Here is a 24,422-nt window from a genome sequence, read left to right on the forward strand (position 1 = left end):
AAATGATTATAATATCTTACCTTATTTTTAGTTATTAATTATAGTGCTATTGCATTGTTTGTCACAGAATCTCCACATTAATCTCAGGGAATACTGGGAATCAATGTCATAAAAAATTAATGCACAACCAGATTAATGTGCTAATAGGTTTTGTTCTCACCATCACATCCACTTGCTTTCTGAGAGGTATAACTTAATTAAAACATGTCAAACTATGGGTGAATAGTAGTTTTATAATAATGGACTTGTAGTCTTGTGGAACATCAACAGCAGTGTCATGAAATGGCTTTTGAGGCCTTGAACTTGGCAGCCACTCCAAAAATTCAATTTGGCTTGCTAAGTAATGGAAAAGCCAAAAGTGAAAAGGGTAAAGCAGGAAGGGACTAGCTGTATTTATGGGTGGGCTTTAGAAATGAAACTGTTCCCAAAGCAGAAATGGAACATGGAACTCAACTCCCAAAGCTAATAAACTGAGGCATTCACATCTACAAATCACCCAACTTCAGTTTGGCTGCTTTTGTAGGAAAGTGTTTTCTAATATGGTGTGAAGTAAATGGGTCCTAGTGAATGTACAATGGTCTGATGTTCTTGGGACTCATGTTTCTATTGAGGGAATGTGAAAATTATGATGGTTTTTAAATATTTATAAAATATTGAGAGCTTTTGCACCCCTCCTCCCAAAGTCATTAGCTTGATATCAGCCTTAGTTTTATAATATTTACTAACAAAGAAAATAGGCATTTTTGTCTTTTGGTTAAGTGCAATGGGAGGAACTATGGTTTATAAACAATTTATAATTTTACTTAGAAAAAATTATGTAACTGTAATTTTAAAATATAAAGTAAAAACACAGTTTGACATGTGTTGAATTGGCCTATATATTACAGTTTATATCAGATTAAGTTGTGAAAAGTTAATTGGGGGAATATTTTTAAGATCTGCTTTTTAGTAAATACAGATTTAGGAGATAAAACCCATGAACAGAAAACTTTTCATTTATTTCTATGCTTTTTATGGAAGTTAAATGCTAGCACTTATTAGATTTTTCTGTACTCTTAAGTCCTTTTATTCATCCAGGATTCTCCTCAATTCTCCTCATCACTTTTTAGAACATTGATTATTCAGAGATTATTCTATGATTTTGTTAAAGAGATAATTATGGAAAAACATGACAACCATCTTTTCTCACCAACCCGATACCTGTTTCTTTGCTTTGAGTATTAGAGCATTAGAGTACCTGAGCATTAGAATCTGGGAGTGCCTGGGTGGCTCAGTTGGTTAAGCATCTGACTTGGGATCGGGTCACGATCTCACAGTTCGCAGGTTCGAGCCCCCACATCAGGCTCTGTGCTGACAGCTTGGAGCCTGGAGCCTGCTTCAGATTCTGTGTCTCCGATTCTCTCTGCCTCTCCCCTGCTCACGCTCTCCTCTCCTTCCCTCTCTCTCTCCCTCTCCCTTTCTCTCTCTCTCTCTCTCTCAAAAATAAATAAATATTAAAGAAATTAAAAAAGAATATGAAAAATATGTACTTTTAAATCCAGATTCTAATCTAGATTGACCTTGGGTACACCACTTAATCTCACAGAATCTAAGTTCCAACAACAACAACAACGACAAATATATAATATTTGATACAACCTCCCTCAGAGTGTGGTGGTGAGGATTCTATGAGCTAAGTACATGAAAGCTACATGGCAGGGTGGCTGTCACATAGACATTACTCAGTAAGTGTTAATGTCTTTCTCCCAATTATATGATCACATAACATACTGTATATATCATTTCTATCCTCACATAGCATACATTAAACAAAATGTGAACAAAACTAAACCTTAACTGAAAGCAGTTTTGGATGTGTTATGGATATTAAATTATTATGGGAATTTTAATTTCCTCTCCTATTTTGCAAATCCACATCTTCACCATTTCTTTGTATTTCTCTCACACATATGTACATCCAGACAATGAGAAGGATATTTCTTCTTACCACGATCTCAGAATCTCTGGAAATTTCTGTTTTGAGAGCGTGTACTTCTACAATATGGATTTTCAGAGACTTAGAAAGCATTAATTTGTCTTTTTCTCCTATTATTTCCTTAGCGAATAAAAATTAATCTTGGGATATTTTTTCTTTACACTAAAACTCTGAAACAGTAATGTGTTCCATCCAAATTGGAAAACTAGGTATATAAAACTTAAATTTTATCTTGGGTTTTGTTCTTACTAATACAACATCTTGGTGTGCTCATTGTAAGTTGCTTCCTATGACTTCAGGTTATTACCTGGTAGAACTAAGACCTGTCCCTAATGCCCTAGTTACTCCATTCTTCAGCCTTTTGTGTCTAACACCCTTGGCGCATCAGAGACCTTCATGTTCCTCTCAAATGATTTCTAAATGAAAAGGCCCTTATCTTCACTTCCTTTTCAGTTAGTAAGTTACTGAGTGAGATATGTCATCTTTTACGTCTCTCACAGTTTATGGCACTTTTGCTCATAGTGGCAGACTGAATATTTAATAAATGAGCAAATGTATGAATGGCCCCCTATTGAACACAGAGATACAAAAGTAGGCTAAAACATTATTTAAAATAATCCATCTTTTAAAAGAGGCCTCTGTACTTACAGTTTTTGCATAAATATAAGAATATAAGAAACGATTCTTCCCCATAGGGCTTGGGATATATTTTGATGCTACCTGTATATCACCTTTTTCTTCTCTCTTTGCCCAACTTAGCCTAGATGTCCAGGAGTTACTGGACAAGAATCAGCTAAAAAGATGTGCATAAATTTTTATAGCAAATGTAGTCATCTCACAATAATTGGCTAATAGAAAAATGAAATGTAGATTTGAGAAGTTAAGTGTATCATTAATTTTCTATTACACTAATTGTGTGGTTTACATTTATAGCTCAATGAATGCTATCTGTGATTTTTTAGGAAGGAAATATGGAAAAAGAATAAATGTTTTCGCTATTATCCCCAGGTATTCAAAAGAAAAACAGAACTCTTCTCTGAGAAATTCAAATAATTAGTTTCTAGAAACGGATCCTAGAGTAATGTAAATGTGCTTGACGTAAACTACATTAATGAAACCTAAAAAGAACTTTACAAGCTACATTCTTCTTGTGAACTCAATACTTGAAAACCCCTTACGATAATTTAAAAGGGTACATTTATTATATAAAATTCTATGTTCAATTACATTTTAATAACAAATATCACACTGGCTAGCTCTCTTCCTTGCTTTATTTTTTATGGTTTAGCCAAGGAAACTGAGGAGTTACTCTCTTGTTTTCGTAGTTATGAAAAAAATTGAGAATAAAACATACTTTGTTGATGTGAGTTGTTTATTCTTTATATTTGAACTCTGTCATTTAAATTGGGTTAAATAGCTAATTTCCATTTCACAGCAAAACCACTGTTGTGTGGCTTTTTCCACGGTGAATTACAAATCATTTTGGCTTTAATGTTTGGCAGATATGTACTTGGTTTTTATATCAGATCTGCCTTTGGTTGGGTTCCTGGTTGCTCCAATGCAGCAAAAATTGAATTGCCAAATATTTTTATTGGCTTGTCACCTTTGCTGTTGTAAAAATATTAAATCAAGGATCTATTAAAACCAGATTCTGAAATGCCTGACTATTCAAACTGTTCTGCTCAGGATTGATCTGGATTTTGCCTTCTTTTTCAGCTTAATTTTATTTCTGTTGGTCTGTTTTCTGAATTTATTAGTCATTTTATACATTTTTTAAATAAAATCTGTTACATGTTTTTATACTGATCAATAATCTGATCTGTTCTTACTGAAATAAGTGATCGGTTTAAAAGGATATTGCATGATTTCACTAATAGACTGAGAACTGTTTTCAAATTAGAAAATATTTTAAAAATTAGGGCAATGTTGCAGTCCAACAAGGGTTTGAACAGATGTTCATTTCCAGGATTAAAGAGTTTTTAGAAATGTTAATTGGTGTAGAACTAAGAAATTTCAAGTAGAATGTCAGCAGTGCACTTCATAAAACTGTTTTAGGGGCGCCTGGGTGGCGCAGTCGGTTAAGCGTCCGACTTCAGCCAGGTCACGATCTCGCGGTCCGTGAGTTCGAGCCCCACATCAGGCTCTGGGCTGACGGCTCAGAGCCTGGAGCCTGCTTCCGATTCTGTGTCTCCCTCTCTCTCTGCCCCTCCCCCGTTCATGCTCTGTCTCTCTCTGTCCCAAAAATAAATAAACGTTGAAAAAAAATTAAAAAAAAAAACTTTTAATTCTTTTTACTTAACAAATATTTCTGCCTGGACGCTATGAAGAAGAGTAGGGCAATATTCCAATTAAGTTGTTTTTTTTTTTAATTGTCACTTACAAGATTTCTTTATGTTAAATCAGTTTTTTGAAGTTTTTAAACATTTATTTATTTTTGAAGGAGAAAGAGACAGAGAGTGAGCAGGGGAGAGGAGCAGAGAGACAGGGAGACACGACTCCAAAGCAGGCTCCAGGCTCTGAGCTATCAGCACAGAGCCTGATGCGGGATTCAAACTCACAAATCATCAATTCATGACCTGAGCCATGTGAAGTCAGTTGCTCCAGGGACTGAGCCACCTAGGTGTTCCAATGTTAAATCAGTTTTCTTATGTTTTCTTATTTTATTTCAAAATACCTGCTCATTTAACAAAACAAAACAAAACATAAACACCCTCTCTTTAAAACATGCAAAGTTTTAATATTTAAATAGCTTTATAATCGCATCCCCTTGATATGACTACTGATAAAAAAAATTCAAAGCAATTAGATCTCTTAAATGGAAAAACTTAACCTTTTCAATTTAAAAGATGTGTCTCAAAAATGACATGGGCACCTGGGTGGCTCAGTTGGTTGAGTGTCCAACTTCAACCCAGGTCATGATCTCACAGCTTTAAGTACAAGCCCCAAGCCAGCTTTAGCTCTTCTGTCCCTATCTCTCTGCCCCTTCCCCGCTTGTGCTCTCTCAAAAATAAATAAAATTAAATTAAAAAAATGACATGAAACACATATAGTAGATGAATTTTTAAAACTTTAAGACCAAAGTGTTAATTAGGATTGTAGTTATTAGGTACTATTACAGATTTCTCTGAGTACAGTTTTTCATCCTCTGTTCTTATTGTCCATGAACATCTATTAATCATTTATTATTCTTTCATTCTTTCAGTATCACTTAAGAGCAGGATAATTTACATATTTTCTGGCCATGTTTTCTAGTATATAAAAGCTCCTGACCTACAGGATGTTATAATCTAATTACAAAAACTAATTATAGTTATAAATAATTAAGAGAGTATAGGGCTGCCTGGGTGACTCATTCGGCTGAGTTTCTGATTCTTGATTTTGGCTCCAGGCCATGATCCCAGAGTCATTGGATCAAGCCCCATGTCAGGCTTTTCGCTGATGGTGCAGAGCCTGCTTAAGATTCTGTCTCCCTCGGCCCCTCTCCCCTGCTCGTACATGCTCTCTTTCTCTGGCATTAAAGAAAAAAATGAGAAAGAGTATATGATAAAACACATATGAAGAGAAGACTTTCGTGACCACCATGGTGTACCCAGTCTCAGGTTATTTATTCAGTTTTATGTCCTCAAGTAATGTTTCTTTTTATTAATGTGCTTTTGTTGATTTGGTACTAGGCTTTCTTTAGCTTGATTAAATAATTCTTTCCAGTTGTCAGAGTGAGTTTACCAAAGTTTTTCCAATGCCCAGCATCTAGTGGGGTCTTAATAAATATCTGCTGACTGAGTGACTGAATGTGAAATACAACATAAACACTCAGGCAAGTGAAAGTCAATTTGGATTTGGAATTGACAAAGAAGGTCTGAATAAGTAAGTGGCATTTGAATTGGCTCTAGAAGAAAAAGACATGGATAAATGGAAAGAATGAAGAGAGACATTCACTGGGGTGGTACAAAATCAGATAACACGATGTTAACCATTTTAAAGTGAACAATTCAGTGGCATTTAGCCCATTGACAATGTTGTGTTACCAACTCTATCTAACATTTTCAAACACTTTCATCATCTCAAAAGGAAACCCTGTATTCCTTAAGCAGTCCACATTTCCTTTTTCCCCCCAGCCCCTGGCAACCACCAGTCTTCATTCTGTCTCTATGTGTTTACCTATCCTGGATATTTCATAGAAGTTGGAATCCTATGCTATACAACCATTGTGTCTGGCTTCTTTCACTCACCATAATGTTTTCAAGGTTCATTCACATTGTAGCCTATATCAGTGCTTCATTCATTTTTATGTCTGCATATTTCATTGTATGTATGTACCACAATTTGTTTTTCCATTCATCCATTGATGCACCTTTGGTCTGTTTCCACCTCTTGGCTATTATGAATAGTGTTGTTATGAACATGCATGTGCATGTGATTTTTTATTATCTGTTTTTAATTCTTTAGGGTATATGTCCAGAAGTGAAATTGCTGGATCATATCTTATGACATGATAGTGATTTTAGGACAAATTATGACCTAATATTTATTGGATATCATAAGAAAAGATTATTTTGTGAATGTTAAAACTATATTGAGTTTAAATTTTTGCATTAATGGAAAACTTGGTTTCAAGTTTATGATTGTTTCTTTCATAAACATATTCCATTGTGATTATTATCTACTGCATATGAGTTTAAAATAGAATTTACTTCTTGCTTTGTTTGAGGCCTTAAGCTTTTTTTCTTAATACTCTAAATCAGCCGTCTCAAGATAATTCTTAACTTAGGAGATGCTGATTAATTCAGTTATGAGTCCTGATTCCATTGTCATTATATTTTTATTTACCCTCAACCTTGAAATTTCTTCGTAATATTCAGCAAATTGGTAAACATAAGCATAGAATTTTTTTTCCATTCTCCTTGGATTTTTTCATTTGTGAGATGTGTATTTTCCATTGTTTTCTTTTACTGTCCCTAGCCTGAAATAACAACTCATATCCTGTTGCTAAACTCCATGCAATTCAAATTCTTTAATTGGAACAAACATCAACTTCCAGTTCTATTCCTTCCACTTTCCTTATACCCTCCTTGGACTGGAAATATCTGGAAATCTATTCTGATGGAAACCCAACCAATTAGTCAAACATGAAGATAAATAAACAGTGAAGTGCTATTTAATAAATGACATTTCTTCGTACCCTGATTTCCATGATCACTTCAGAGATCAGAGATTTAGTCGCAATAAAGTATTAAGGAACTTTATTTCTGATGTAACAAAAATCACATTTGATCACTGAGTAAAACTCAAAAATTGATACGGGTATTCTTTGTAGATAAAGTTACCAGCGTCTTATTGGTAATGAGATTCTCTCAGCCATTGGCACCTGGGCAGTTTATGTATAAGCAAGGAACCTGTGTGCCTTGAACAACTTTTGTTTCCACCTGCCCCAAAGAATTTATTACTAATTCTTTTGCTGATAGTACACTCATTTTGCTTTTGGAGACCAGCCATTGCAGTTAGATACTGTCTTGGTGGGATGATATATCAAGGAACTCGACTTTCCTGGCTGAGGGATAGGAATGTGACCCACGTTTCGAGAATCAAATTTCTTTCCCAGGAATGTGATCTTTGAGTAGAGTAAAAAACAAATCTGGAATTGATCTTAGGAGGCCCTGAAAGTGCCCATTAGTTCCTGCCACTCATATCAGCAGGCTTGATTGATTTACTTTTTCTGTCAGTTTTGTTAGCAACTAACTCTGCATCCTCCTTGCAAGATTTATATTCCCACATCAAGGGGCTATTGCAAATTCTACAGCTATCCCTCAGAAAATAGCCTGGGAGAAAGAAGACCCCATCCAAATAAAAGGCTTTAGGGAAGACCAAATAAATTTGTATCTTAAGAGTTGGTTCGTAAAGAAGTATTAGGATATGAGTGGTCAGCAACCACATGGCCAGTACTAGTTGGTTCATATGACTAATACCAAGCACTCAAAAGATTAGAGGCTGGTGCTAATCAAAAATATTTCATTGAAGAGAGGCAAAATCTAAAACTTCAATGTCCTCATATCTTTCAGTATTTTTTTTTCGGCATTTAATGTAAATACATCTAAGTTACTGTCAAAAGTAAATCCTGTTTCTTGCTCTTCGCTTTATGGCACAAGAAAGCCAGAGTAAGGTCCTGAGAGCAGCATTTAGGAACTTACTATCAAAGCAAATCCTCAGGACCCACCCATATCTACCATTTCAGAGACTCCCGGGCGGTGGGGTCCAGCCTTCTACGCTTTAGCAAACCCTCCAGCTGATTCTGAAGCCTGACAACATTAAAGAACCACGGACCTAATATCACGCAAGAGGTTCATGGACACTCACAGGTCTAATCTTTCAGAGGCAGTAATGTCTCAATGCCTAAGGAGACTCATGGTCTTTCATATGTCGAAAGAAATGTGATTTTGGGAGAACATCCCGACAGCTCTTAACATTTCCTTCCTATGATGAATTGCTCAATAATCCTTTGGGAAGATGTGGTCTCCAATTCAGACATTCTGCTTTCTCTGCCATGGTCTGGCACTGAACTCTGCTTCTACCAAACTCTACACCATGCAAATTAAAAGAGAAATAAATAAAGCAACACCAAAGCAATGGAGATCTTCATTTGAAATGTTATACCAAGAAAACAACAACTGGGAGAGGAGGCTGAATTCAAAAGGATCGGCTGGGTTAGAGCCAATAAAAACAACTGATGTGTAGTAAGCAGAGGCAGTTGCAGAAGAAGGGGAAACGACAGGGTTTTGTGGAAAGGACTAAAAAAATGTGGGGAAGAAGTTTGCAACCTGAAAAAGTGAGTCCTCAATAAGCAGGCCTACTTTCCTCCTTCATTAGACTGGAATTGCCCATGAGTGGGACTCACCTGTGATTAAAAACCAACAAGAGCAAAGTGGTAAAATACTGGATGTACAAGCTTTAAAACAAGACTATTTCTAAACTTGTTCCCGATTATAATTCTGCTGCTGGTGCTGTCAATCAGTGAGGCTGAAAACTTTGAATACCTTCTTGAGTGTGCATCCCCAGTTTTGGGAGAGGAAGAACAATTTTTATTTTCCCGAAGAGTTGAGATGTATGCAGTAAGATGTACTGACTTTGCCGTCATTTACATTGGCGCTGCTAATGGAAGGGTCCTTGAAAGCTGTCAGGGAGGGGAATCATTCTGAACATCAGAGTATAACAGTGTAATAGACAAGGTGGTGAGGACGGCTGTTGGAAGGATTACACGTTTCTTGAATTTTAGTTCTGGCTCTATTCACTGCAAGTCAGATGTTCTTCATTATCTCAAAGTAAAATTTTAGGCTGAATAAATAAATAATGCAAAAGGCAGATAAATGGCAGACAGTAACTTTAGTCATAACTTACTATTTAGTTCACTGCAGTCTTGTTATTTATGGCATTACAGTTACTTGTGTTGTTTATTTAGAAGCAAATGAAGATATCCCTTGATCAGGAGGATCCTAGAGTGGGCAGCGATGCAATTACTTTAAAAATCCAAGTGGTAAACTTAAAAATCTTGTTCTCTGAAAATACGGCTATGTGATTATGCTACTGTTTTCTCATTGCTAGGATTACAGTGTATGTATTTTCTGGAACATATAGTAAATATTTGCCTTGCCTCTTCAATGTTTGGTGAGGCTAAGTGTCTCTACTATGATTATCTAAGTTAAATATAATGCATTAAAAATTCCTGGTATATGCCCTAATGAATAGCTTTCCAAATTATCATGAATATCATCGCCAGTAAGTTGCAGCTTTTAAAATTATGTCATAGTCTCATATAATTATCACTTTATATTAGAACTAAAATGCTCTAATATAAGTGTGGTCATGGCTTCCTGAGATGTCATATTTCATCAGATCTTTTCTTTCGTACATCTCATCTCCACATCCTTTTTGAACTGTACACTGTAATTTTTAGATTGCCAAGTATGATCTATCAAAACTAGAACTTGGGTGTGGTACTTAGCAACTTGTAGATATTCCAATAAAATAATCATCTGATGGCTAAGGAAAACTGCATAATTTTCTAATGATAACTTTTTGTATTTTGGGACCTCTTAATACAGAAGTGTATACCAGGGGAGGTGAGAAGCTGAAATGCACTATATTATATGTTGAGCTAGTCTCATATATCAAGTGATTTTAGAGGACAGGGAGTAAAAGCAGCAGTATTGAGGAAATATAAGATAGAATTTCAAAGGCAGGAAGAAACTTGAGGCAAGAATAATTAAGAATAGATTGTTGGAGATTTGTGGATAATTACGACGCATTACGGAGGAGATGAAAATGGTAGTCCTTGGAAAGGGATTAAGAATAAAGGCTGTTAAATATTCTCAAAGCAGAAAGTCTGGTAACAGACGGGTATTTTATGATCTATCATAATATCAATATATCACCTAATGTATTCATCTATGTTTTCAGATGTGTCAACCACCCTCTACTATGATTAATAGGTAAACAAGTACGTTAGCTCCATCCGAGAAGAAGGTGTACTTTTGCAAAGAAAAGGTATTTGTCAGCCTTTTGAAAGGTGACTATACTAGAAAATCACTGTTCTTATTTTCAGGAAGGAATTGGTACTGGGTCTGTGTTTTCAGATAGGCTCTAAGATGTTGGAATGTATTTCCTTTTGCTTCCTTTCCTTATGAGTGTTTGTATCATTTAGGACTGTCCAGGAGTCCCACATCTTTATTCAGTGAAAGCACAAATGACTAGAAAAACGGAGGGTGAAAGCACCAGGTAGCCTCTGAGAAACATGATTATCTGTATCAATCTTGTACCCAACTGCGGACCTTGCAGTCCCCTAGCTGTGTTCTTGCACCCCTCTGCACATGGCGGGCTTTGAACATTGCTTACAGGCACGCTATCTTGTTCCACTTTGCTTTATGTTCATTTTGTTTTATTAGTTACCACCCTTCCACTTCCTTCATTAGGCCAGGATCGGAGAAAAAAATAAATTTTATATTAATAGGCAAATATGTAAAAACGTTTGAAATAAGTAATGTGGGTTCAGGGCTTCATATTTCAGCTCAGTTGTAAACACCTTTATGATCTCTAAACGAGGGAGAGAATGTTCATTGTTTACAAGTGAACTATTAAAGCTAAAAGTTCAGAGAGAGTGGTAAAGTTTCATGGATGTGTTACAACTCTCTGAATTCTTCTGATTAGCAATCCGAATTGGGCAAAAGGAGACCTCCAGAGCTGGTATTTTACCTACTACTATCAAACTGCGCTTGTTTCTTTTATTTTCATTTTCTTCACTTCCTTTCCAATTTATTCAAATACTCTTGCATCTTCTGATTGGCTATTTATTGACCCTTAATCCTAGTTTACCACATATACTTTGGTGATACATTTATGGAATTTTTGTAGGGGCTCAGATGCGTAGGAAAAAATGGCACCAGTAAAACGTAAATGGAGAGAAAGAGAAGAAGCAAACTTTAAAGCTCATCTAAATGGAGCTCACCGTTTTAACATTGCCTGAAATTGCTCTACTCCCTTTAAGATTTACTGGTAATTTCACACTTATATTGAATATTCTGTGAAGGAATAATAAGCCTCATTCTTTGTCAGAGATGCTTTGTTTAAATCAAATCCTCTAGGGAAAAACTCAAGAGGAAAAGCTGCTGAGTTTACTTAATATAAAAAAAAGTCTTTTTTTCCCCTTTACATTACTTGTTGATTAAAATGCTCTGCAAAGTTCTAGTGATTCTGTCAAGACCACACTGGACTTTCTTTTTACTGCAGAGGCAAATGTTAACCTCTCCTGAGGTTTTTCTAGCAAAGCATTTTCTCCTTTTCAGTTCTTAGCTTTGCCAGATGTGCAATTAAATGGCCATTTCACCTTTATTATAGTTTTCATGGTGTGTTATTTTCATTATTTTTCTTGTTTATGTACACTGTAGCAGTTATGGTCTCCACATGCTTGCTATGTATGATAGCTCTTAAAACCCAGTTGAGAGATACAAGCTGGTGGGGAAAAAATCAGCACCGGTTTCCCATTTATCTTATTTTAACCCTCAGAGGGAAATTCAGCTGGGTAAATGTGTTTCTAAGAATCTTTTAGTGATCAGGCAGTATTTTTGTGTATTTCCTCAGCAGTATGAAGAGGCCTACACCTGTAGAAACTGATTTTATCATTTAATAGCCTCAGGCTATTGAGAAAGTACAAGTAAGATGCAGTAAGCAGGTGAATTAGAAGCTGAGGTGTGGTGAAATGAATGTGTAGAAACTAGGGTGTGTGTGTGTGTGTGAGAGAGAGAGAGAGAGCGAGAGAGAGAGAGAGCGAGAGCGAGTGAGCAGGAGAAAGTTAAGGATTCCTTCTTGATGAATATAAACAAAAGGCAATTTCAAAGGAAATGAGAGTTTAATAATTTAAATAACCCTTAGTAAGACATACAATTGAATTTATTTTTCCTAATGTTATTCTCAGAGAAATCCCAAATATCTTGTTTCATGAGAATCTGGAATATGTACAGTAGAAAATGCAAATATGCCATTATTTCAGAAAGAATTACAGATATAAAACTTCTAGAATGCACATACTTTCAGGCATGGTTTTTAAAACTGTCCTATGAAAATGATATATTTCTAATGAGCAGTTTTAATGTTTAATAGGAAACAGGGAAATTGGCTTTATGGGAGAAGAATCTATCCCATCCAATTAGAATTATGAAACTTTCCATTTATGTTTGTTCAAAGGATTTTGTTTTGCTTTGTTTGCCTGTTTTTTGTCAGAAAGTGTGGAAAGTTGGCTGTGTTGTCCCCAGGAATAAGAGTATATGAATGCTAACACCATTTGTTTTCAAAGGTCTCATGTAAAAGTTAACACTTCTGTTAGGAAAGTCTGGAATAAATCATTATATTTGCAAGAATGTAGGTTAGTATCTGATGGTGTCCATCAGCAAGTGTTGATAGGAGAGGAGAAATAATAGATTATTTTTCATTTTTGACATTTCACCTTTCATCCTACATGCATCTGAAAGAAGAAACTTTTGTCCTGTCAATTCCAGAAATATATTTTTATTTTACGTATGATAAAGAGTATGAAAATAAATATACCTATTAGTAGCCAAGTTTAATTAATGAAAAGCTATATTATTTTCAAAGTTAGCAAATTGCTTATTTTCCTAAATCTACATTCCAAGTTCACATGTGATCTGTTTTGTACCCATTGTTGATAGATTTCAGCCCATCCCATTTTCAGCAAATCGAATGGTACTTTATTTCATTTTATTTTGGCTGTGCAAATTTCCTCCATATCCTTAAAATCCATTGCAGGCCTTTCCAGTGACTAAGGCGGTATCTGTCAGTGATAGTGGAATTGATTGATTTCAAAGCTTCTTGTTGCTATTATAGAACTTGGCAAAGAGAAGACTCATGGCAGCTATAGATGTATCTGGGAACTTTTTATGAGGCCAGTGGGAATCTTCTAAATATTTTTAGTGGTTCTCCCTCACCTCACTCCTTTTGCCTTCATGCCTGAACTGAATACTAACAAAACTATGGTATACATATGCTACTCATCCTGAAAGTACAAGAGTTGACTAATCATGAGAATTTTAAGCTGAGGTTAGTAAGAGTTGAACTTCCTCTTGTATTAGATGAAAATCTAGTTTATCACCAGCTACTTAATAGCAGATTATCAGCATTTTTTTCTTCATTCTCATTTCTTGTAAGTTTGTGGACTCTCTCCAATTCATTAAAAATTTTAGCTATTGAATAAAGAAAAATAGACTGAAATTTTGGATTACCAACATTAGTTATCCATTTTTTTTTCTATCCTCATCCTTGCCCACCCTCTAAAGCTTATAAATATTTTGTGGAAGCATTGTAGGGGAATAAGAAACAGAATGTTGTAAAAATATATAGCAAGCAAATATGGGTGCAGGGTAAAAAATTAAGAAAACAAAACAAACAAACAAAACTCATAGTCTTAGCCTAAAATTACAACTTTGTTAAAAACTATATAGAATGAATATATTTGAATATATATTTGTATATATATATATATATACACACACATATATATTCATTCTATATATCTTATCTTGATAGTGATAAAAAATTTCCTCGATTTAAAGTCATCTTTACAGAAATGTCTCATTTTTTCAACATTATTCTTTTCTATTCAGTTATTTTTACTTTTCAAGCATTTAAAACAGGAAAGAGGAAGATATTTTGGGGTAACATACGTGTTGTTCATAAAACCAATAAGCAAAGTATATATAAGAAAGAGACAGCAGTCTCTACTGTCAGTAATCATCCTTTCTTTGTGAAATCTCAAGAAAAGAAACCCTTGAGACTCAGACAATATGGAAACGAAGGGAATGTATATATGTGGACATCAACATTTTAGTGAGAAAACTGGCAAAGAAAACAGATGGCGAGGTCAGGATGATAATAATGTCAGTAAAAAAAGTCTTTAAAGACAACTATTCTGGTGAAGGCAGATTAAAGTAAGAGGAAAACTTTGAATTCATTCATTCATTCATTCAGATTTTTTTTTCTTTTAAGGGTATACTTGAAGCTTGCATCTTTTTATGGTCTATTTTCTGCATATTTCTAAATCTAATGGAGTAAATGTTCCTGATAGAGAAGCATGGTTCTCATTTATTGGTCTCATTTTCTTTCTGGCCTATTGAAAATAAGTCCATTGTATACATCTGAGAATAATGTGCCCTGCACCACTCCAGATGTAGAAGGTACTAGAACCACAAGTGGTGGCCTTGGATCACTATTTTTACCCAGTGGAATAAACATGCCTATAATGCATTTGTAATTTTATGTTGCTGACCAAGCAGCTGAATAAAACACTCAGAATAGTAGGAAGTTAGTTAGTAGACCCCATGCTTTCCTTTTCACACTTTCTAATCCCCCATTCGTATTTCCATGTCTTAGGTAGGTTGAATAAGGAGTTATCCTGCTGAATCTCTCAATAGCCTCCTCCTTCCCCACTCTTCTGGCCCCATGCACACAGCTATTTTGAAATATCCCCAAAGTTCGCAGGAAAATGTTGCATGAGTTGATAAAGACCACCTTTGTGAAGCTGTTGGTTCGAGTGGGTTTTCTGGGTGGTCTTGTAGAATGGATATGAATGTTAGCAAACCTAAAATTCCCTTTGCTGCAACTAAGGGAAATATCTTCTGATCACAGGCAACAATTCATTTAATTCATCTTTGGGGTGGAAATTACAGGTGATTATATTCCTACCCTGGGTTAAAACTTGAAAATAAATAGCCTAAAAAGAAAACTTAAGAAAATATTTCTTTTCAGTTCCTAAAAGGAACCTGAGGCACCGTCAATATATCTGAAGTGAAACAGAATAGTTAACATTTTTACTCTGAAAGAATAAGGGTGATGGTTATATTGCCTGGCCTAGGGTTCTTGGGATGTGAGAATGTGCAATGTTCCAAGTGATTTTCCTAAAACTTCTTCAGAACTATAAGGTACAACCTTTGCAACCAACACTTTTATTTTTACCTTTTAAGCAGTTATATTTCGGTGTGTCATTCCTTTTTATTTTCACCAAGTCTTATTTATATATAATATTCAAAGCTAAGCTAAAAATAATAAAAGTGGCAAGGGAACAGTAGTGAAAAAGATACTTTCATAAAACACTATTTTATATATTGTTATGGCTAAAACTATTTGGCTGCACTTTCCAGGACCAAGCTCTCATGATTTGGGTTAAGGTGCTCTTATTTATCTTTTCAGTGCAATGTATTTTTGTACATGTATGCCAACAAGAATAGTTCCTTCAAGTGTAACTATTTTAAAAGTTGTCAATGTCCTTTTTGAGAGTTTCTTTAGATTTGTAAGATCTACTGCCTTGTTGGGGCCCTGAAATTTATCTGGCAAGACTATCGAATAGATTTTGTTTTAATAAAATAGCTGTCCTTTCTCCAGATGTATGTATTTTTGACTCTGGGGGATGATATTCTAAAAGAGAGACTATAACATGCAATGCCATTTCAAAGCTCACTACATTTGCTTTTCATTATGCTTCATGGTTAAGCGGCCTTCTGAATTTGATGAATTTTATTTGCTCAATTAACTGCATCAGTAGCATATTGTAAGGAAGCCTGTAAGATGGTAAATGTATGCTGTAGAGCAGATATAACCAGCTTCCACCTTTCCTGAATTGTTCCTCATTTTAATGGGCATCATGTGCATTTCCAAATGCCCATTAACTGTTTTATTATTGGCTTCTTTGTATTCATCACCTGCCTTTATGTTTTAGACAGCTGGCTTACCTTCTTTCCCCCTGCTCAATACTATAATAAAGGCATATCTTGGCTTATTGCCCCCTTAAATATACTGTATGGCTAATACTTCTCTATGTATCAAATTTTTCCCAGATCCCTGAAAAAAAATGATGCCAATGGGGGTTCTGGCAAGAGATATTCTAAAATAGACCTCGGTGTTTTAAGTGTTTCAAGACAAGTCTGGAGAACTGTTTTAACTCCATGCTCACTATGTCTTATATTATTTTTTTAATTTTAATTTTCTCATTAGATTTGGAAGGCTATCTGATTCAGTCAGTCAAACACTTTGCAAGCTGTTAGTACAAAATATTTCTTCTCTAAGGTTTAAGGGAAGTTCTTAGCTAGGTGAAGGAAACTAACAAACCAATGGAGGTTTTTGAGGTCTAAAGTGAAAACTAGTAACACCCAGTGTTTTCAGGATGGATTGGAGAAAAATAAGAATTAGGAGTATAACTCTTTACTTATGCTTCTAACAATTGTAGATTAACAGGGATCTGATATATTCTCATACATTAAAAAAGTAGCATCTGGCCAAAGTATATAACACAACATTATGCAGCCATTGGACAAAAGATAGCATAGGTCTATGATCCATGAGAGAAGGATAATAAAAGGAGAATCCTATTATTGTATCAGCTGAATTTCTGGAGACACTATCCAGATCACACAGTAGGGATGGAAAATTTAAATGGAGTCCGGGAGTCGTGCTTGAATATAGAGATTGAAATCAAAGTTAAGGGTAGTCTAGAGGTCTAATTTTTTTTTCAGGCACATTACTAGAAAAGAAGGAACTGTGGAGAGAGAGATAAAGAATGAGAGAATGAGAATGAACACTCAAAACTTAGATGTTTCTTCCACTGTTTCATAGAGGACATAATTGTACATGTCTGAGAGGAAATAAGAAGACCAAGGAAGAAAGCACCAGAAAAACAGATGATAAACCATTCCAAGAACTCACACAAGTCTAGGAATACGTGGTATTTCCCCTAGCTAAAGTAGAGAGACCAATTAAGTCTTCAGGCATTTGTTAGAGTTGAAAAAAGTATATTTACTTAGGAGTGGAGTTACATTAGCTCTAGACAATAAGCTCCTCTTTGCCTTCTTTAACATAGCTTATAAGAAGGTCTCAATAGTGGCTGAATTGTGTACTATTACAAAGTCAAACACACCTTGAAATCCAGCACAGAACATGCAGTAAAAATGCCTAACATGCAGTAAAATATTACAGTGTATCAATGACTCATATCCAAAAGGGAAAAAGAAAGAAAGAAAGAAAGAAAGAAAAGAAAAAATCCATTAATAGAAACGTGTGAAAATTAAAGAGATGATGAAATCAATGGACAAGAAAATTAAACACATATTATAAATATGCCTCTAAATTCAAGAAGGTAGAAGAGAACATAAATATGATGAGAAGAGAAATGTTAAATATAAAAGACACTGTGTAGAGCTTCTAGAGTTGAAAAATGCATTATCTGAAATAAAATTCACTAGATAAGCTTAAAACAGATTAAGTATTATAGAAGTAAAGATTTGAAAAGTAAAGTGAACTTGAAAACATAACAGCAGAAATTAATGAATGCAAAATGAATAAAAGAGAGTTAAAAAGGTTTAAAGAATAAACATAATATTAGTAACCTATGGAAGAAAAGCAAATGGTCCAACACATGTGTAATTAGAGCCCCAGAAAGAAAGAGGGAAGTAGACCAATATTTTTAGAAATAATTGTCAAAAATTTCTCCTATTTGACAAAACTATAAAGAAGTTCAGTGAACACAAAACAGAAGAAATATATAAAAATTAGGTAAAGAAAAAAATATTAACAGAAACTGGATAAAATAGCCACAATACATAGAGAGTAACAGAGATCAGAAATACAACAGACTTCTCATTGGAAACTATGCAAGTTAAAAACAATACACTGGCATCTTTAAAATACTGAAGAAGGAAAATTGCTAACTTAGTTTAAAACACTGAATTGATCCAACCCAGAAATTGTCCCACAATCATATGGTAAACTAATCTTTGATAAAGTAAGAAAGAATATCCAGTGGATAAAAGACCCATCTCTTCAACAAATGGTGCTGTGAAAACTGGATGGTGACATGCAGAATAATGAAACTGGACCACTTTCTTATACCACATACAAAACCAAACTCAAAATGGATGAAAGACCTAAATGTGAGACAGAAACCATCAAAATCCTAGAGGAGAACACAGGCAGAAACCTCTTTGACCTCAGGCAGAGCAACTTCTTACTAGACATCACCAAAGGCAAGAGAAACAAAAGCAAACACAAACTATTTGGACTTCATCTAGACAAAAAGCTTCTTCACAGTGAAAGAAACAATCAGCAAAACTAAAAGTCAGCCTACAGAATGGGAGAAATTTGCAAGGGGCATATCTGATAAAGAGTTATTATCTAAAATCTATAAAGAACTTATCAAACCCAACACCCCCAAAACAGATAATCCAATGAAGAAATCGGCAGCAAACATGAATAGACACTTTTCCAAAGAAGACATCCCAGAGGGCTAGAGACAAATGAAAAGATACTCAGTGTCACTCATCTTCAGGGAAATACCACAATACCACCTCATACCTGTCAGAATAACTAAAATTAACAAACAAGAAACAGCAGATGTTGGTGAGAATGAGGAGAAAGGGGAACCCTATTGCACTGCTGGCAGGAATGCAAAGTGGTGCAGCCACTCTGAGAACAGTATGGAGGTTCCTCAAGAAACTAAAAATCAAACTACCCTATGATCCAGCAGTTGCATTACTAGGCATTTACCCAAAGGATACAAAAATACAGATTTGAGGGGGTATATGCACTCCAATTTTTTTAGCAACATTATCAACAATAGCCAAACTATGGAAATATCCATCAACTAATGAATGGATAAGGAAGGTGTGATATGTATCTATCAATGTGTATCATGCACAATGGAACAATGCTCAACCATCGAAAAGAATGAAATCTTGACATTTACAATGATGTGGGTGGAGCTATAATGTATTATGCTAAGTGAAATAAATCAGTCAGAGAAAGACAGATACTACATCATTTCACTCCTATCTGGAATTTAAGAAATAAAACATGAACATACAGAAAGTGGAGGAAAAAAGAGAAGAGAGGGAAACAAACCAAAAGAAACTTCTTGTTTTTAATGTTAATTTTTGAGAGAGAGAGAGAGAGAGAGAGAGAGAGAGGAAGTGGGGGAGGGACAGAGAAAGAGAGAGAATCTCAAGCAGGCTTCTCACTGTCAGCCTAGAGCCCAATGTAGGGCTTGAACTCACAAACCATGAGATCATGACCTGAGCCTAAACCAAGAGTCAGATACTTAGCTGACTGAACCACCCAGGCACCCCAGGAGTGTAAATGATAGAGAACAAACTCTGGTTTGATGGAGGCACTTGAGTGGGAGATGGGCTAGATGGGTGATGGGTATTAAGGAGGGCACTTGTGATAAGCACTGGGTGTTGTATGTAAGTGATGAATCACTGAATTCTACTCTTGAAACCAACATTAAGTACACTGTATGTTAACTAAATACAATTTAAATTTATAAAAAAAAAAATAACACATTGAATTGATCAAAAGAATAAAGGGGAAAAAGAATAAAAACAAATAGAAAACTAATGGTATATGGTAGACTTAAACCAATCATATTCATAATTACACGAATTTGAAATGGCTTAAGTACTCCATTTCAAAAGCACAGATTATCAGAAAGAATAAAAGAATAGGATGAAGTATGCATCATCTACTGGAAATCCACTTTTAAGTATAAAGATACATATTTAAAGTAAAAGGATGGAAAATTGATACCAAAAACTTATGAAAAGAAACATCATATATTGCCAAAATAAACTTTATTATAAGAAATAGTAACAATTATAAAGGAGGACTTTCCATCATGTATGTTAAAGGAGTCAATTCATCAAAAGGAAATAATAATCTTAAATGAGTATAAAGCTAATGATAAAGCTTTAGAACACATAAAGCAGAAACTGACAGCATTGTCAAAAAAACCAATATTAACATGTCAAAAACTATGAAGGGTTTGAGATTTTACTCTGTTTGCAAACTAGTAAGTTAATGTGGTGTATCTTCACAAAAAGTGCCACTGACTCCTGAAACACTCTACTTGGCAGAAGGGATTAAAGTCCTCCCTTAGAGACCAGGGATGATTTATTACTTACAGCAACAGCAGTGGCCAGAATATCACATCTTTTTGTACAGGTTCCTCAAGCCCCAGTTTCTATAGGACAATGTGACAAGGACTAGATGATGTCTGCACATGCACTGCATTGGGTTATAGAAGAGAAACTTTGAGTCTAGGGAACACAAATCTTTTATTAGTTATGAGCAAAGCTTCCTGACATTTTTATCTGGAGGGAGGCATTATGTTTATTATAATGGGCAGAAAATAAGCCTGTTCTTTGCTCCAGAGGGAAACATCATTTTTATCTTTCAAGGCTATTTTTGTCTATCTTCCAAGCTTATTTGCTTGAAAACAAGCAAAATTCATGAAAACATAGTTCAGCATAAAAGTACAGTTAGTTATGGCCTCTGGTAACACGATTGCAAAATTGTGAGAAATATACCGAGAATTTTCTCTTAAACAAGACAATCTGCAAACTGGGAGAAAATATTTTTGAAATGTATATCTAAGAAAGGATGTGTATCCAAAATATGTAAAGAGCTGTTTAACCTCAATAATAAGATAAAAAAAAGAGCAAACATTTTGAACCGACATTTCATGAAAGATGCTATGTGGATTACATGACAAAAAAACATAAAATATACTCAACAGAAATAAGTTATTAGAAGAGTTTAAATTAAAACTGTTCTTATATACCACTGCACCTCACTAGAATGGCTAACTTTAGAGACTTACAGTATGAACTACTGATGAGTATGTGTACAACTGACAACTATCCATTGCTAGTGGAAGTTCAAAATGCCATGTTTTGGAAAACGGTTTGGCAGTTTTTTATACCATTTAATATATACTAATCTAATAAACCAGCAATCACCTCTGAATTATATATCCATAAGAAATTATAAACGCAAAACATATTCAAATATTCATAGAGCTTTATTCACAATGTCTCCCATCTCATAAACAAGCTGTGCCATATCTTCACAATAGAACACATCTCCGCCATACAAAAGAAAGATCATTGATACACATAGCATGGATAAATCTCAAAAGCATTATGCAAAGTGAAAAAGGCCAGACACTAAAAGACTGCCTAATTTTAATTAAACGGATTCCTATAAAAAACAAAACTTGTGTCCGAGCATATCTCTTTGGTTGCTTGAGTTGACACTGGAGCATTGCCTATAAGGGGACATGAGAGATCCTTTTGGGGATGAAGGAAATTTTCCAATCTTGCTGGGGTTCTGGTTAAATTGAATCATTTCTTTAGAATTGTTGAATTTTACGTGTAATTTTTACTTTAGTCAAGCTGTTAAAAATAGGAATGTGACTCTCTTATTTTAGCAAACATCTGAGTTGACTAACCAGTCCTATGTTTTTCTTTTAGCAAGAATTTTCTTGATGTTGTTTGATAGTCGGTTATTTTTTCTTTCTCTCTTATAAATAAATAGTAGTTCGTAAATTATAATTCGTGAGGTTTTGTTATTTATTTTTAAAATAACTCATGTTAAAATTTAGCCATGTTGGAATTCTCTTATTGCCTAAAACTCTACCTTGATTTTGGAAGGTCGTATGTTTTGGGAAAATGACAAGTAATTTATCTCATTTTAATTTTCCAGATTTCCCCCCTGAGTTCAGTTCTGGTGACCCTTATGATCCTGACAAAATTTTTTACTTATGCTTTTTGACCTTACCTCAGTAATTCTCAGGGTCATTATATGTCTTACCACATTAATGGCCAACATTTATTGGCCATTTTTTTATGTGGTGGATTCTGTTCTAATGGCTTCATACATTTATTTCTTTTAAGTCTCACAGCTATGTTGTAAAAGAAGCAACATTATTTTTTCTCATTTTATAGATGACGAAACTGAGGCATAGCAACTTGCAAGTTCATATAGCTAGCAGGTGAGGAAACAGGGATTTGACTCCAGGTGATATAACTGTAGCCTTTTCCCTGAACTGTCAATCTACTAATCCTCTAAAATAGAGATCTTGAAGTTTAGTGTCTGGGAGAATCAGTTTATTTAAATTCTATTGTCAGATTTTCTCCCTTGCCCTCGTGATTCTTATTTGATGGGTTTAGGATGAATCCAGTAATCTGTATGTTTAGCAAGCACTCCAGGTGGTGGTTTGTTGAACCCAGTTTGAGAAACCCCTTTTTCTGTGACTTTAAGCTAAGTGTCTAACTTTTCTGGACCTTTGTCTCCTATCTAAAGGTGATGTTCTTTTAGGATGGAATGTGATGACTACTCCTGGCACGCAGTTCTTTCTCTAGAATAAGTTAATTTGCTTTTGTTGCTCTTGGTGTAGGTGTTATTTCATAGAATTAGTCAACAGTGGCAACTGTTTTCAACCCTATCTTTCAGGGAAATGATATTATCCAATAAGCAACAGGTGTTTCAAAGTGAAAAGACATCTTATTGAATGTAAATACTTTTTTTCCAATTTGATTATATCGGGAATTATAGCATGTTCTGCTCCAGCATATGTTTCTAAAATACCACCGAGCTCATTTGCAGTGGGTAAATAGAATTATGCTGGTATAATGTAGAAGTTGCATAGCCTTTTAACTATGATTTATTCTAGTCCAAAGAGGCAGAATAGAGTTAAATTATAACCTTGGGCAGGAAAAGAAGTCCTCAAGTTTGATACTGAAGAGTCAACAGGAGCCCTTTTGGTTTTGTTTTAAGAAAATTAAAAACAAAACAAAATAAACAAACAAACAAAAACAAGTGTCTGTGCATTTGGGGCTCCCTGGCCAGAGGTACATACCCCTCGTCTTGTGTGGTTCTCAAATATTTGCAGACTGTACTGCCCCCTGTGCATGTTTCACGGGCGAGCCTATTGGCTATAGAGTTTGCCTTCCACCTAGATTTTTCCCACCAATTCTAATAAAGTATTATCATCACTTCTTATCAATTGTATTTTTTAAAAACTCTGGGCTGGACTGCTTGCTTGGGTGGTCCAAATTGTCTTCCAAGGTACCAATATTATTTTTGCTAGTGATCTGTTCCCAAAGTTACATGTTTTAGTGGTCTTCCCAGAACCTATTTTTCCCACAAGTTTTATTATTTTGGTTATGTCATTTTGTCTGCAATGTGGGGATTTCAAGATGCATATACCTTTTTCTTAATGTTTATTTCTGAGAGGGAGAGAGAGAGAGAGAGGTGGAGACACAGAATCTGAAGCTGGCTCCAAGCTTGGAGCTGTCAACACAGAGTCTGATGCAGGGCTTGAACTCATGAACTGGGAGATCATGACCTGAGCCAAAGTTGGACGCTTAACTGACTGAGCCACACAGGCGCCCACAATACATATATGTTCTTATTTACTTTAAACCTCTATTTCAGGAACATGAACATCTTCAGCTTTGCAGTATTTTATAGTCTTTGGAAGGGACAGTGTGTTAAATGGTTTGTTAATTATAAAGTAACTTACTTCCTCAGAGGGATCACTTCGTTTCTCATTCCCACTAGTGTTGTATTTGTTTCTTATTATACCATTAAATCCCACTTGAGTTACTTTCTTTTTTAAAGTTGGCAAGATTTCTAACTCGTATTTGAATTTCTTCTATGCTTATATCAAAAGAACATATAAATTCAACTTCAGTTATTAGCTTTTATCTGTAAATTACTGCTTCTTACTTAAAGTTATTTAATATTTTATAGAGCTGGAAACAGTAGAGAAAGAAAATAATTGACTATAAAGAAGTGTTTTCTACAGTAATAGTTACGATTCTTGTAATTGCTACCATTTATCGAATGTGCATTAAATGTCCACTCATTTTTCTATGAACTTCTCTTGCAATATTACTAATTCTTAATATATTTAATGAATAGAACAGAGATTTTCTAAATAAAGAAAAAAATGAAGGGGCGCCTGGGTGGCTCAGTCAATTAAGCATCTGACTTCAGCTCAGGTCAAGATCTTGATGTTCGTGGGTTTGAGCTCAAGCTGAGAGCCTGGATCCTGCTCCAGATT

The 24,422-nt window shown here is 35.0% G+C and overlaps 1 protein-coding gene across 1 annotated transcript in view; it reads left to right on the forward strand.

Annotated features, from left to right (window-relative positions):
* The window catches only part of NAV3 (neuron navigator 3), an 829,170-nt gene that overhangs the window by 446,008 nt on the left and 358,740 nt on the right, over positions 1 to 24,422 (forward strand). The gene's annotated exons all lie outside the window — the stretch shown is intronic.

The sequence above is a fragment of the Felis catus genome, chromosome B4, assembly GCF_018350175.1.
Source record: "Felis catus isolate Fca126 chromosome B4, F.catus_Fca126_mat1.0, whole genome shotgun sequence".
NCBI lineage: Eukaryota > Metazoa > Chordata > Mammalia > Carnivora > Felidae > Felis > Felis catus.